The sequence below is a fragment of the Pelobates fuscus genome, chromosome 2, assembly GCF_036172605.1.
Source record: "Pelobates fuscus isolate aPelFus1 chromosome 2, aPelFus1.pri, whole genome shotgun sequence".
Classification (NCBI taxonomy): Eukaryota; Metazoa; Chordata; class Amphibia; order Anura; family Pelobatidae; genus Pelobates; species Pelobates fuscus.
Window position 1 is genome coordinate 16402022 of NC_086318.1, and position 15546 is coordinate 16417567.

The following is a 15546-nucleotide window of genomic DNA, read 5'->3' on the forward strand; positions in this document are numbered from 1 at the left end:
GGGGATATGTTGTGTTTTGGGCCACTTATGGTACTTTATAAAAATGTGCGTTTTTAATTTTCTTCTGCCTGGGGATAATTAAGTTAATGCATTAACTGCCTTAATTATATCACAGGCAGAGGGGAGGGATTGTTTACTGTATGTGTGTAGGTTTGGAAATGATTGACTGGACAGATCAAACTTTTGCCAAGAACACAATTTCACATCAACAGACTGTTTTCCTCTTCTATGTAGGTTGAAGGAAATAGGCATTTGAATCTGGGGACTTTTTAAATACGATGGGTATGCAGCACATTCCCCCAATTTTCTTCGAACTCCCGAACAGTCGACGTGGCCGCCATTCGACATTGGAACACGCGGTGGCGGCCATCTTGTTCGCATTGACTTAAACCACGAATAGACTTCAAGGGGACTTTGCCGCGAATGCCCTGGAGCTATTTTCGGCATGAAAACCTTGTGGTTCCAGGTCGGTCCTCCAGCGGCACTTAGCCGCCAATCTATGGAACTGTTTTGGGCATGAAATCCCGGGTTCGCCTGGGCAAAATTATGACTTCTATGAAATTTCTGAACCCCTGATCTGATCTGGGTGATTTTCGGATATGTCGCTCACCCAGATCAGAGCTGTCGGGTGATGTAACATTTATGGGGATATGTTGTGTTTTGGGCCACTTATGGTACTTTAGAAAAATGTGCGTTTTTTATTTTTTTCTGCCTGGGGATAATTAAGTTAATGCATTAACTGCCTTAATTATATCACAGGCAGAGGGGAGGGATTGTTTGCTGTATGTGTGTAGGTTTGGAAATGATTGACTGGACAGATCAAACTTTTGCCAAGAATACAATTTCACATCAACAGACTGTTTTCTTCTTCTATGTATGTTGAAGGAAATAGGCATTTGAATCTGGGGACTTTTTAAATACGATGGGTATGCAGCAAACACATTCCCCCAATTTTCCTGCGCAAAGTCGGCATTGTGGCAGTTTCTGTAGTGTAGTCGTTATCACGTTCGCCTCACACGCGAAAGGTCTCTGGTTCGAAACCTGGCAGAAACATTATTTAATTTTTGCTAAATCTGCCGACGTTAGAAGTCTTCTGAATTGGAAATGCACCTGCTTGACTATGAATCCAAAAATCACGTATACTCGGCAAGACGTAAGCGATCTATTAGCTGAATAAAGTGGTTTCCAAAAACCTGAAGCCAATGTTGTCTGAGAAAAAGCTGAATTGCACTCATTAAATCAGCATGCGCCATGTGCAAGTACCGAATGCAAGACAGCATTTTCTGTCTTGCATTCAGTGCTTGCACATCGCGCATGCTACTCCGGTCTCAACATTGACGTGCACAGCTGTGGTTTCTGTAGTGTAGTGGTTATCACGTTCGCCTAACACGCGAAAAGTCCCCGGTTCGAAACCGGGCAGAAACATTGCTTTTGTTCTGTTTTGGATTCCTTTTTGTTAGAATGCGGCTTTTCGAAGTCTCTTTGCAAATTTCAAGTGCATCTGTTCCTTTTGACATATTCCCTACAATGGGAGAAGGGTTTTGTGCAAAAATCACCGTCGACAAAAGCAAAACTCATGCTCGCTGTACTTTCAGAGATGGATTTCCTACTAAAAATGCAAGAAAATCATGTTTACTCACATGAGCGATCAGCTTGCTGAATAGAGTTGTGGCGAAAGTGACCTCGCCACTGCTTTTTTGAGAGGAATATTTGCCAACCTTTTGCTCTGTGACTATGGTCCCTTTTAATTTGTTTTGGCTGAGAGACCCTATTTGTGGCCATTGGGACTTTAGACAATGGTTCTTCGAACTCCCGAACAGTCGACGTGGCCGCCATGCGACATTGGAACACGCGGTGGCGGCCATCTTGTTCGCATTGACTTAAACCACGAATAGACTTCAAGGGGACTTTGCCGCGAATGCCCTGGAGCTATTTTCGGCATGAAAACCTTGTGGTTCCCGGTCGGTCCTCCAGCGGCACTTAGCCGCCAATCTATGGAACTGTTTTGGGCATGAAATCCCGGGGTCGCCTGGGCAAAATTATGACTTCTATGAAATTTATGAACCACTGATCTGATCTGGGTGATTTTCGGATATGTCGCTCACCCAGATCAGAGCTGTCGGGTGATGTAACATTTATGGGGATATGTTGTGTTTTGGGCCACTTATGGTACTTTAGAAAAATGTGCGTTTTTTATTTTTTTCTGCCTGGGGATAATTAAGTTAATGCATTAACTGCCTTAATTATATCACAGGCAGAGGGGAGGGATTGTTTACTGTATGTGTGTAGGTTTGGAAATGATTGACTGGACAGATCAAACTTTTGCCAAGAATACAATTTCACATCAACAGACTGTTTTCTTCTTCTATGTATGTTGAAGGAAATAGGCATTTGAATCTGGGGACTTTTTAAATACGATGGGTATGCAGCAAACACATTCCCCCAATTTTCCTGCGCGAAGTCGGCATTGTGGCAGTTTCTGTAGTGTAGTCGTTATCACGTTCGCCTCACACGCGAAAGGTCTCTGGTTCGAAACCTGGCAGAAACATTATTTAATTTTTGCTAAATCTGCCGACGTTAGAAGTCTTCTGAATTGGAAATGCACCTGCTTGACTATGAATCCAAAAATCACGTATACTCGGCAAGACGTAAGCGATCTATTAGCTGAATAAAGTGGTTTCCAAAAACCTGAAGCCAATGTTGTCTGAGAAAAAGCTGAATTGCACTCATTAAATCAGCATGCGCCATGTGCAAGTACCGAATGCAAGACAGCATTTTCTGTCTTGCATTCAGTGCTTGCACATGGCGCATGCTACTCCGGTCTCAACATTGACGTGCACAGCTGTAGTTTCTGTAGTGTAGTGGTTATCACGTTCGCCTAACACGCGAAAAGTCCCTGGTTCGAAACCGGGCAGAAACATTGCTTTTGTTCTGTTTTGGATTCCTTTTTGTTAGAATGCGGCTTTTCGAAGTCTCTTTGCAAATTTCAAGTGCATCTGTTCCTTTTGACATATTCCCTACAATGGGAGAAGGGTTTTGTGCAAAAATCACCGTCGACAAAAGCAAAACTCATGCTCGCTGTACTTTCAGAGATGGATTTTCTACTAAAAATGCAAGAAAATCATGTTTACTCACATGAGCGATCAGCTTGCTGAATAGAGTTGTGGCGAAAGTGACCTCGCCACTGGTTTTTGGAGAGGAATATTTGCCAACCTTTTGCTCTGTGACTATGGCCCCTTTTAATTTGTTTTGGCTGAGAGACCCTATTTGTGGCCATTGTGACTTTAGACAATGGTTCTTCGAACTCCCGAATAGTCGACGTGGCCGCCATTCGACATTGGAACACGCGGTGGCGGCCATCTTGTTCGCATTGACTTAAACCAGGAATAGACTTCAAGGGGACTTTGCCGCGAATGCCCTGGAGCTATTTTCGGCATGAAAACCTCGCGGTTCTAGGTCAGTCCTCCAGCGGCACTTAGCCGCCAATCTATGGAACTGTTTTGGGCATGAAATCCCGGGTTCGCCTGGGCAAAATTATGACTTCTATGAAATTTCTGAACCCCTGATCTGATCCGGGTGATTTTCGGATATGTCGCTCACCCAGATCAGAGCTGTCGGGTGATGTAACATTTATGGGGATATGTTGTGTTTTGGGCCACTTATGGTACTTTAGAAAAATGTGCGTTTTTTATTTTTTTTCTGCCTGGGGATAATTAAGTTAATGCATTAACTGCCTTAATTATATCACAGGCAGAGGGGAGGGATTGTTTACTGTATGTGTGTAGGTTTGGAAATGATTGACTGGACAGATCAAACTTTTGCCAAGAATACAATTTCACATCAACAGACTGTTTTCCTCTTCTATGTATGTTGAAGGAAATAGGCATTTGAATCTGGGGACTTTTTAAATACGATGGGTATGCAGCACATTCCCCCAATTTTCCTGCGCAAAGTCGGCGTTGTGGCAGTTTCTGTAGTGTAGTGGTTATCACGTTCGCCTCACACGCGAAAGGTCCCAGGTTCGAAACCTGGCAGAAACATTATTTAATTTTTGCTAAATCTGCTGACGTTAGAAGTCTTCTGAATTGGATATGTCGCTCACCCAGATCAGTGCTGTCGGGTGATGTAACATTTATGGGGATATGTTGTGTTTTGGGCCACTTATGGTACTTTAGAAAAATGTGCGTTTTTAATTTTCTTCTGCCTGGGGATAATTAAGTTAATGCATTAACTGCCTTAATTATATCACAGGCAGAGGGGAGGGATTGTTTGCTGTATGTGTGTAGGTTTGGAAATGATTGACTGGACAGATCAAACTTTTGCCAAGAATACAATTTCACATCAACAGACTGTTTTCTTCTTCTATGTATGTTGAAGGAAATAGGCATTTGAATCTGGGGACTTTTTAAATACGATGGGTATGCAGCAAACACATTCCCCCAATTTTCCTGCGCAAAGTCGGCATTGTGGCAGTTTCTGTAGTGTAGTCGTTATCACGTTCGCCTCACACGCGAAAGGTCTCTGGTTCGAAACCTGGCAGAAACATTATTTAATTTTTGCTAAATCTGCTGACGTTAGAAGTCTTCTGAATTGGATATGTCGCTCACCCAGATCAGAGCTGTCGGGTGATGTAACATTTATGGGGATATGTTGTGTTTTGGGCCACTTATGGTACTTTATAAAAATGTGCGTTTTTAATTTTCTTCTGCCTGGGGATAATTAAGTTAATGCATTAACTGCCTTAATTATATCACAGGCAGAGGGGAGGGATTGTTTACTGTATGTGTGTAGGTTTGGAAATGATTGACTGGACAGATCAAACTTTTGCCAAGAACACAATTTCACATCAACAGACTTTTTTCCTCTTCTATGTAGGTTGAAGGAAATAGGCATTTGAATCTGGGGACTTTTTAAATACGATGGGTATGCAGCACATTCCCCCAATTTTCTTCGAACTCCCGAACAGTCGACGTGGCCGCCATTCGACATTGGAACACGCGGTGGCGGCCATCTTGTTCGCATTGACTTAAACCACGAATAGACTTCAAGGGGACTTTGCCGCGAATGCCCTGGAGCTATTTTCGGCATGAAAACCTTGTGGTTCCAGGTCGGTCCTCCAGCGGCACTTAGCCGCCAATCTATGGAACTGTTTTGGGCATGAAATCCCGGGTTCGCCTGGGCAAAATTATGACTTCTATGAAATTTCTGAACCCCTGATCTGATCTGGGTGATTTTCGGATATGTCGCTCACCCAGATCAGAGCTGTCGGGTGATGTAACATTTATGGGGATATGTTGTGTTTTGGGCCACTTATGGTACTTTAGAAAAATGTGCGTTTTTTATTTTTTTCTGCCTGGGGATAATTAAGTTAATGCATTAACTGCCTTAATTATATCACAGGCAGAGGGGAGGGATTGTTTGCTGTATGTGTGTAGGTTTGGAAATGATTGACTGGACAGATCAAACTTTTGCCAAGAATACAATTTCACATCAACAGACTGTTTTCTTCTTCTATGTATGTTGAAGGAAATAGGCATTTGAATCTGGGGACTTTTTAAATACGATGGGTATGCAGCAAACACATTCCCCCAATTTTCCTGCGCAAAGTCGGCATTGTGGCAGTTTCTGTAGTGTAGTCGTTATCACGTTCGCCTCACACGCGAAAGGTCTCTGGTACGAAACCTGGCAGAAACATTATTTAATTTTTGCTAAATCTGCCGACGTTAGAAGTCTTCTGAATTGGAAATGCACCTGCTTGACTATGAATCCAAAAATCACGTATACTCGGCAAGACGTAAGCGATCTATTAGCTGAATAAAGTGGTTTCCAAAAACCTGAAGCCAATGTTGTCTGAGAAAAAGCTGAATTGCACTCATTAAATCAGCATGCGCCATGTGCAAGTACCGAATGCAAGACAGCATTTTCTGTCTTGCATTCAGTGCTTGCACATCGCGCATGCTACTCCGGTCTCAACATTGGCGTGCACAGCTGTGGTTTCTGTAGTGTAGTGGTTATCACGTTCGCCTAACACGCGAAAAGTCCCCGGTTCGAAACCGGGCAGAAACATTGCTTTTGTTCTGTTTTGGATTCCTTTTTGTTAGAATGCGGCTTTTCGAAGTCTCTTTGCAAATTTCAAGTGCATCTGTTCCTTTTGACATATTCCCTACAATGGGAGAAGGGTTTTGTGCAAAAATCACCGTCGACAAAAGCAAAACTCATGCTCGCTGTACTTTCAGAGATGGATTTCCTACTAAAAATGCAAGAAAATCATGTTTACTCACATGAGCGATCAGCTTGCTGAATAGAGTTGTGGCGAAAGTGACCTCGCCACTGCTTTTTTGAGAGGAATATTTGCCAACCTTTTGCTCTGTGACTATGGTCCCTTTTAATTTGTTTTGGCTGAGAGACCCTATTTGTGGCCATTGGGACTTTAGACAATGGTTCTTCGAACTCCCGAACAGTCGACGTGGCCGCCATGCGACATTGGAACACGCGGTGGCGGCCATCTTGTTCGCATTGACTTAAACCACGAATAGACTTCAAGGGGACTTTGCCGCGAATGCCCTGGAGCTATTTTCGGCATGAAAACCTTGTGGTTCCCGGTCGGTCCTCCAGCGGCACTTAGCCGCCAATCTATGGAACTGTTTTGGGCATGAAATCCCGGGGTCGCCTGGGCAAAATTATGACTTCTATGAAATTTATGAACCACTGATCTGATCTGGGTGATTTTCGGATATGTCGCTCACCCAGATCAGAGCTGTCGGGTGATGTAACATTTATGGGGATATGTTGTGTTTTGGGCCACTTATGGTACTTTAGAAAAATGTGCGTTTTTTATTTTTTTCTGCCTGGGGATAATTAAGTTAATGCATTAACTGCCTTAATTATATCACAGGCAGAGGGGAGGGATTGTTTACTGTATGTGTGTAGGTTTGGAAATGATTGACTGGACAGATCAAACTTTTGCCAAGAATACAATTTCACATCAACAGACTGTTTTCTTCTTCTATGTATGTTGAAGGAAATAGGCATTTGAATCTGGGGACTTTTTAAATACGATGGGTATGCAGCAAACACATTCCCCCAATTTTCCTGCGCGAAGTCGGCATTGTGGCAGTTTCTGTAGTGTAGTCGTTATCACGTTCGCCTCACACGCGAAAGGTCTCTGGTTCGAAACCTGGCAGAAACATTATTTAATTTTTGCTAAATCTGCCGACGTTAGAAGTCTTCTGAATTGGAAATGCACCTGCTTGACTATGAATCCAAAAATCACGTATACTCGGCAAGACGTAAGCGATCTATTAGCTGAATAAAGTGGTTTCCAAAAACCTGAAGCCAATGTTGTCTGAGAAAAAGCTGAATTGCACTCATTAAATCAGCATGCGCCATGTGCAAGTACCGAATGCAAGACAGCATTTTCTGTCTTGCATTCAGTGCTTGCACATGGCGCATGCTACTCCGGTCTCAACATTGACGTGCACAGCTGTAGTTTCTGTAGTGTAGTGGTTATCACGTTCGCCTAACACGCGAAAAGTCCCTGGTTCGAAACCGGGCAGAAACATTGCTTTTGTTCTGTTTTGGATTCCTTTTTGTTAGAATGCGGCTTTTCGAAGTCTCTTTGCAAATTTCAAGTGCATCTGTTCCTTTTGACATATTCCCTACAATGGGAGAAGGGTTTTGTGCAAAAATCACCGTCGACAAAAGCAAAACTCATGCTCGCTGTACTTTCAGAGATGGATTTTCTACTAAAAATGCAAGAAAATCATGTTTACTCACATGAGCGATCAGCTTGCTGAATAGAGTTGTGGCGAAAGTGACCTCGCCACTGGTTTTTGGAGAGGAATATTTGCCAACCTTTTGCTCTGTGACTATGGCCCCTTTTAATTTGTTTTGGCTGAGAGACCCTATTTGTGGCCATTGTGACTTTAGACAATGGTTCTTCGAACTCCCGAATAGTCGACGTGGCCGCCATTCGACATTGGAACACGCGGTGGCGGCCATCTTGTTCGCATTGACTTAAACCAGGAATAGACTTCAAGGGGACTTTGCCGCGAATGCCCTGGAGCTATTTTCGGCATGAAAACCTCGCGGTTCTAGGTCAGTCCTCCAGCGGCACTTAGCCGCCAATCTATGGAACTGTTTTGGGCATGAAATCCCGGGTTCGCCTGGGCAAAATTATGACTTCTATGAAATTTCTGAACCCCTGATCTGATCCGGGTGATTTTCGGATATGTCGCTCACCCAGATCAGAGCTGTCGGGTGATGTAACATTTATGGGGATATGTTGTGTTTTGGGCCACTTATGGTACTTTAGAAAAATGTGCGTTTTTTATTTTTTTTCTGCCTGGGGATAATTAAGTTAATGCATTAACTGCCTTAATTATATCACAGGCAGAGGGGAGGGATTGTTTACTGTATGTGTGTAGGTTTGGAAATGATTGACTGGACAGATCAAACTTTTGCCAAGAATACAATTTCACATCAACAGACTGTTTTCCTCTTCTATGTATGTTGAAGGAAATAGGCATTTGAATCTGGGGACTTTTTAAATACGATGGGTATGCAGCACATTCCCCCAATTTTCCTGCGCAAAGTCGGCGTTGTGGCAGTTTCTGTAGTGTAGTGGTTATCACGTTCGCCTCACACGCGAAAGGTCCCAGGTTCGAAACCTGGCAGAAACATTATTTAATTTTTGCTAAATCTGCTGACGTTAGAAGTCTTCTGAATTGGATATGTCGCTCACCCAGATCAGTGCTGTCGGGTGATGTAACATTTATGGGGATATGTTGTGTTTTGGGCCACTTATGGTACTTTAGAAAAATGTGCGTTTTTAATTTTCTTCTGCCTGGGGATAATTAAGTTAATGCATTAACTGCCTTAATTATATCACAGGCAGAGGGGAGGGATTGTTTGCTGTATGTGTGTAGGTTTGGAAATGATTGACTGGACAGATCAAACTTTTGCCAAGAATACAATTTCACATCAACAGACTGTTTTCTTCTTCTATGTATGTTGAAGGAAATAGGCATTTGAATCTGGGGACTTTTTAAATACGATGGGTATGCAGCAAACACATTCCCCCAATTTTCCTGCGCAAAGTCGGCATTGTGGCAGTTTCTGTAGTGTAGTCGTTATCACGTTCGCCTCACACGCGAAAGGTCTCTGGTTCGAAACCTGGCAGAAACATTATTTAATTTTTGCTAAATCTGCCGACGTTAGAAGTCTTCTGAATTGGAAATGCACCTGCTTGACTATGAATCCAAAAATCACGTATACTCGGCAAGACGTAAGCGATCTATTAGCTGAATAAAGTGGTTTCCAAAAACCTGAAGCCAATGTTGTCTGAGAAAAAGCTGAATTGCACTCATTAAATCAGCATGCGCCATGTGCAAGTACCGAATGCAAGACAGCATTTTCTGTCTTGCATTCAGTGCTTGCACATGGCGCATGCTACTCCGGTCTCAACATTGACGTGCACAGCTGTAGTTTCTGTAGTGTAGTGGTTATCACGTTCGCCTAACACGCGAAAAGTCCCTGGTTCGAAACCGGGCAGAAACATTGCTTTTGTTCTGTTTTGGATTCCTTTTTGTTAGAATGCGGCTTTTCGAAGTCTCTTTGCAAATTTCAAGTGCATCTGTTCCTTTTGACATATTCCCTACAATGGGAGAAGGGTTTTGTGCAAAAATCACCGTCGACAAAAGCAAAACTCATGCTCGCTGTACTTTCAGAGATGGATTTTCTACTAAAAATGCAAGAAAATCATGTTTACTCACATGAGCGATCAGCTTGCTGAATAGAGTTGTGGCGAAAGTGACCTCGCCACTGGTTTTTGGAGAGGAATATTTGCCAACCTTTTGCTCTGTGACTATGGCCCCTTTTAATTTGTTTTGGCTGAGAGACCCTATTTGTGGCCATTGTGACTTTAGACAATGGTTCTTCGAACTCCCGAATAGTCGACGTGGCCGCCATTCGACATTGGAACACGCGGTGGCGGCCATCTTGTTCGCATTGACTTAAACCACGAATAGACTTCAAGGGGACTTTGCCGCGAATGCCCTGGAGCTATTTTCGGCATGAAAACCTCGCGGTTCTAGGTCAGTCCTCCAGCGGCACTTAGCCGCCAATCTATGGAACTGTTTTGGGCATGAAATCCCGGGTTCGCCTGGGCAAAATTATGACTTCTATGAAATTTCTGAACCCCTGATCTGATCCGGGTGATTTTCGGATATGTCGCTCACCCAGATCAGAGCTGTCGGGTGATGTAACATTTATGGGGATATGTTGTGTTTTGGGCCACTTATGGTACTTTAGAAAAATGTGCGTTTTTTATTTTTTTTCTGCCTGGGGATAATTAAGTTAATGCATTAACTGCCTTAATTATATCACAGGCAGAGGGGAGGGATTGTTTACTGTATGTGTGTAGGTTTGGAAATGATTGACTGGACAGATCAAACTTTTGCCAAGAATACAATTTCACATAAACAGACTGTTTTCCTCTTCTATGTATGTTGAAGGAAATAGGCATTTGAATCTGGGGACTTTTTAAATACGATGGGTATGCAGCACATTCCCCCAATTTTCCTGCGCAAAGTCGGCGTTGTGGCAGTTTCTGTAGTGTAGTGGTTATCACGTTTGCCTCACACGCGAAAGGTCCCAGGTTCGAAACCTGGCAGAAACATTATTTAAGTTTTGCTAAATCTGCTGACGTTAGAAGTCTTCTGAATTGGATATGTCGCTCACCCAGATCAGTGCTGTCGGGTGATGTAACATTTATGGGGATATGTTGTGTTTTGGGCCACTTATGGTACTTTAGAAAAATGTGCGTTTTTTATTTTCTTCTGCCTGGGGATAATTAAGTTAATGCATTAACTGCCTTAATTATATCACAGGCAGAGGGGAGGGATTGTTTGCTGTATGTGTGTAGGTTTGGAAATGATTGACTGGACAGATCAAACTTTTGCCAAGAATACAATTTCACATCAACAGACTGTTTTCTTCTTCTATGTATGTTGAAGGAAATAGGCATTTGAATCTGGGGACTTTTTAAATACGATGGGTATGCAGCAAACACATTCCCCCAATTTTCCTGCGCAAAGTCGGCATTGTGGCAGTTTCTGTAGTGTAGTCGTTATCACGTTCGCCTCACACGCGAAAGGTCCCAGGTTCGAAACCTGGCAGAAACATTATTTAATTTTTGCTAAATCTGCTGACGTTAGAAGTCTTCTGAATTGGATATGTCGCTCACCCAGATCAGTGCTGTCGGGTGATGTAACATTTATGGGGATATGTTGTGTTTTGGGCCACTTATGGTACTTTAGAAAAATGTGCGTTTTTAATTTTCTTCTGCCTGGGGATAATTAAGTTAATGCATTAACTGCCTTAATTATATCACAGGCAGAGGGGAGGGATTGTTTGCTGTATGTGTGTAGGTTTGGAAATGATTGACTGGACAGATCAAACTTTTGCCAAGAATACAATTTCACATCAACAGACTGTTTTCTTCTTCTATGTATGTTGAAGGAAATAGGCATTTGAATCTGGGGACTTTTTAAATACGATGGGTATGCAGCAAACACATTCCCCCAATTTTCCTGCGCAAAGTCGGCATTGTGGCAGTTTCTGTAGTGTAGTCGTTATCACGTTCGCCTCACACGCGAAAGGTCTCTGGTTCGAAACCTGGCAGAAACATTATTTAATTTTTGCTAAATCTGCCGACGTTAGAAGTCTTCTGAATTGGAAATGCACCTGCTTGACTATGAATCCAAAAATCACGTATACTCGGCAAGACGTAAGCGATCTATTAGCTGAATAAAGTGGTTTCCAAAAACCTGAAGCCAATGTTGTCTGAGAAAAAGCTGAATTGCACTCATTAAATCAGCATGCGCCATGTGCAAGTACCGAATGCAAGACAGCATTTTCTGTCTTGCATTCAGTGCTTGCACATGGCGCATGCTACTCCGGTCTCAACATTGACGTGCACAGCTGTAGTTTCTGTAGTGTAGTGGTTATCACGTTCGCCTAACACGCGAAAAGTCCCTGGTTCGAAACCGGGCAGAAACATTGCTTTTGTTCTGTTTTGGATTCCTTTTTGTTAGAATGCGGCTTTTCGAAGTCTCTTTGCAAATTTCAAGTGCATCTGTTCCTTTTGACATATTCCCTACAATGGGAGAAGGGTTTTGTGCAAAAATCACCGTCGACAAAAGCAAAACTCATGCTCGCTGTACTTTCAGAGATGGATTTTCTACTAAAAATGCAAGAAAATCATGTTTACTCACATGAGCGATCAGCTTGCTGAATAGAGTTGTGGCGAAAGTGACCTCGCCACTGGTTTTTGGAGAGGAATATTTGCCAACCTTTTGCTCTGTGACTATGGCCCCTTTTAATTTGTTTTGGCTGAGAGACCCTATTTGTGGCCATTGTGACTTTAGACAATGGTTCTTCGAACTCCCGAATAGTCGACGTGGCCGCCATTCGACATTGGAACACGCGGTGGCGGCCATCTTGTTCGCATTGACTTAAACCACGAATAGACTTCAAGGGGACTTTGCCGCGAATGCCCTGGAGCTATTTTCGGCATGAAAACCTCGCGGTTCTAGGTCAGTCCTCCAGCGGCACTTAGCCGCCAATCTATGGAACTGTTTTGGGCATGAAATCCCGGGTTCGCCTGGGCAAAATTATGACTTCTATGAAATTTCTGAACCCCTGATCTGATCCGGGTGATTTTCGGATATGTCGCTCACCCAGATCAGAGCTGTCGGGTGATGTAACATTTATGGGGATATGTTGTGTTTTGGGCCACTTATGGTACTTTAGAAAAATGTGCGTTTTTTATTTTTTTTCTGCCTGGGGATAATTAAGTTAATGCATTAACTGCCTTAATTATATCACAGGCAGAGGGGAGGGATTGTTTACTGTATGTGTGTAGGTTTGGAAATGATTGACTGGACAGATCAAACTTTTGCCAAGAATACAATTTCACATAAACAGACTGTTTTCCTCTTCTATGTATGTTGAAGGAAATAGGCATTTGAATCTGGGGACTTTTTAAATACGATGGGTATGCAGCACATTCCCCCAATTTTCCTGCGCAAAGTCGGCGTTGTGGCAGTTTCTGTAGTGTAGTGGTTATCACGTTTGCCTCACACGCGAAAGGTCCCAGGTTCGAAACCTGGCAGAAACATTATTTAAGTTTTGCTAAATCTGCTGACGTTAGAAGTCTTCTGAATTGGATATGTCGCTCACCCAGATCAGTGCTGTCGGGTGATGTAACATTTATGGGGATATGTTGTGTTTTGGGCCACTTATGGTACTTTAGAAAAATGTGCGTTTTTTATTTTCTTCTGCCTGGGGATAATTAAGTTAATGCATTAACTGCCTTAATTATATCACAGGCAGAGGGGAGGGATTGTTTGCTGTATGTGTGTAGGTTTGGAAATGATTGACTGGACAGATCAAACTTTTGCCAAGAATACAATTTCACATCAACAGACTGTTTTCTTCTTCTATGTATGTTGAAGGAAATAGGCATTTGAATCTGGGGACTTTTTAAATACGATGGGTATGCAGCAAACACATTCCCCCAATTTTCCTGCGCAAAGTCGGCATTGTGGCAGTTTCTGTAGTGTAGTCGTTATCACGTTCGCCTCACACGCGAAAGGTCTCTGGTTCGAAACCTGGCAGAAACATTATTTAATTTTTGCTAAATCTGCCGACGTTAGAAGTCTTCTGAATTGGAAATGCACCTGCTTGACTATGAATCCAAAAATCACGTATACTCGGCAAGACGTAAGCGATCTATTAGCTGAATAAAGTGGTTTCCAAAAACCTGAAGCCAATGTTGTCTGAGAAAAAGCTGAATTGCACTCATTAAATCAGCATGCGCCATGTGCAAGTACCGAATGCAAGACAGCATTTTCTGTCTTGCATTCAGTGCTTGCACATGGCGCATGCTACTCCGGTCTCAACATTGACGTGCACAGCTGTAGTTTCTGTAGTGTAGTGGTTATCACGTTCGCCTAACACGCGAAAAGTCCCCGGTTCGAAACCGGGCAGAAACATTGCTTTTGTTCTGTTTTGGATTCCTTTTTGTTAGAATGCGGCTTTTCGAAGTCTCTTTGCAAATTTCAAGTGCATCTGTTCCTTTTGACATATTCCCTACAATGGGAGAAGGGTTTTGTGCAAAAATCACCGTCGACAAAAGCAAAACTCATGCTCGCTGTACTTTCAGAGATGGATTTTCTACTAAAAATGCAAGAAAATCATGTTTACTCACATGAGCGATCAGCTTGCTGAATAGAGTTGTGGCGAAAGTGACCTCGCCACTGGTTTTTGCAGAGGAATATTTGCCAACCTTTTGCTCTGTGACTATGGCCCCTTTTAATTTGTTTTGGCTGAGAGACCCTATTTGTGGCCATTGTGACTTTAGACAATGGTTCTTCGAACTCCCGAATAGTCGATGTGGCCGCCATTCGACATTGGAACACGCGGTGGCGGCCATCTTGTTCGCATTGACTTAAACCACGAATAGACTTCAAGGGGACTTTGCCGCGAATGCCCTGGAGCTATTTTCGGCATGAAAACCTCGCGGTTCTAGGTCAGTCCTCCAGCGGCACTTAGCCGCCAATCTATGGAACTGTTTTGGGCATGAAATCCCGGGTTCGCCTGGGCAAAATTATGACTTCTATGAAATTTCTGAACCCCTGATCTGATCCGGGTGATTTTCGGATATGTCGCTCACCCAGATCAGAGCTGTCGGGTGATGTAACATTTATGGGGATATGTTGTGTTTTGGGCCACTTATGGTACTTTAAAAAAATGTGCGCTTTTTATTTTTTCCTGCCTGGGGATAATTAAGTTAATGCATTAACTGCCTTAATTATATCACAGGCAGAGGGGAGGGATTGTTTACTGTATGTGTGTAGGTTTGGAAATGATTGACTGGACAGATCAAACTTTTGCCAAGAATACAATTTCACATCAACAGACTGTTTTCCTCTTCTATGTATGTTGAAGGAAATAGGCATTTGAATCTGGGGACTTTTCAAATACGATGGGTATGCAGCACATTCCCCCAATTTTCCTGCGCAAAGTCGGCATTGTGGCAGTTTCTGTAGTGTAGTGGTTATCACGTTCGCCTCACACGCGAAAGGTCCCAGGTTCGAAACCTGGCAGAAACATTATTTAATTTTTGATAAATCTGCTGACGTTAGAAGTCTTCTGAATTGGATATGTCGCTCACCCAGATCAGAGCTGTCGGGTGATGTAACATTTATGGGGATATGTTGTGTTTTGGGCCACTTATGGTACTTTAGAAAAATGTGCGTTTTTTATTTTTTTCTGCCTGGGGATAATTAAGTTAATGCATTAACTGCCTTAATTATATCACAGGCAGAGGGGAGGGATTGTTTACTGTATGTGTGTAGGTTTGGAAATGATTGACTGGACAGATCAAACTTTTGCCAAGAATACAATTTCACATCAACAGACTGTTTTCCTCTTCTATGTATGTTGAAGGAAATAGGCATTTGAATCTGGGGACTTTTTAAA

At 42.8% G+C, this 15546-nt stretch overlaps 13 non-coding genes across 13 annotated transcripts; all 13 read left to right on the forward strand.

Moving 5' to 3' along the window:
* Positions 1-1352: 1352 nt before the first annotated feature.
* On the forward strand, positions 1353-1425 carry TRNAV-AAC (transfer RNA valine (anticodon AAC)). Its single transcript has one exon. It is a non-coding gene; the product is annotated as a tRNA-Val (tRNA).
* A 1422-nt stretch (positions 1426-2847) lies between these two features.
* On the forward strand, positions 2848-2920 carry TRNAV-AAC (transfer RNA valine (anticodon AAC)). Its single transcript has one exon. It is a non-coding gene; the product is annotated as a tRNA-Val (tRNA).
* A 1047-nt stretch (positions 2921-3967) lies between these two features.
* TRNAV-CAC (transfer RNA valine (anticodon CAC)) lies at positions 3968-4040 on the forward strand. Its single transcript has one exon. It is a non-coding gene; the product is annotated as a tRNA-Val (tRNA).
* Positions 4041-5993: 1953 nt separating this feature from the next.
* On the forward strand, positions 5994-6066 carry TRNAV-AAC (transfer RNA valine (anticodon AAC)). The gene has a single exon. It is a non-coding gene; the product is annotated as a tRNA-Val (tRNA).
* Positions 6067-7488: 1422 nt separating this feature from the next.
* Positions 7489-7561, forward strand: TRNAV-AAC (transfer RNA valine (anticodon AAC)). Its single transcript has one exon. It is a non-coding gene; the product is annotated as a tRNA-Val (tRNA).
* Positions 7562-8608: 1047 nt separating this feature from the next.
* Positions 8609-8681, forward strand: TRNAV-CAC (transfer RNA valine (anticodon CAC)). Its single transcript has one exon. It is a non-coding gene; the product is annotated as a tRNA-Val (tRNA).
* Positions 8682-9485: 804 nt separating this feature from the next.
* Positions 9486-9558, forward strand: TRNAV-AAC (transfer RNA valine (anticodon AAC)). Its single transcript has one exon. It is a non-coding gene; the product is annotated as a tRNA-Val (tRNA).
* Positions 9559-10605: 1047 nt separating this feature from the next.
* On the forward strand, positions 10606-10678 carry TRNAV-CAC (transfer RNA valine (anticodon CAC)). Its single transcript has one exon. It is a non-coding gene; the product is annotated as a tRNA-Val (tRNA).
* A 432-nt stretch (positions 10679-11110) lies between these two features.
* Positions 11111-11183, forward strand: TRNAV-CAC (transfer RNA valine (anticodon CAC)). The gene has a single exon. It is a non-coding gene; the product is annotated as a tRNA-Val (tRNA).
* An 804-nt stretch (positions 11184-11987) lies between these two features.
* Positions 11988-12060, forward strand: TRNAV-AAC (transfer RNA valine (anticodon AAC)). Its single transcript has one exon. It is a non-coding gene; the product is annotated as a tRNA-Val (tRNA).
* Positions 12061-13107: 1047 nt separating this feature from the next.
* Positions 13108-13180, forward strand: TRNAV-CAC (transfer RNA valine (anticodon CAC)). The gene has a single exon. It is a non-coding gene; the product is annotated as a tRNA-Val (tRNA).
* Positions 13181-13984: 804 nt separating this feature from the next.
* On the forward strand, positions 13985-14057 carry TRNAV-AAC (transfer RNA valine (anticodon AAC)). Its single transcript has one exon. It is a non-coding gene; the product is annotated as a tRNA-Val (tRNA).
* Positions 14058-15103: 1046 nt separating this feature from the next.
* Positions 15104-15176, forward strand: TRNAV-CAC (transfer RNA valine (anticodon CAC)). Its single transcript has one exon. It is a non-coding gene; the product is annotated as a tRNA-Val (tRNA).
* Positions 15177-15546: the final 370 nt, after the last annotated feature.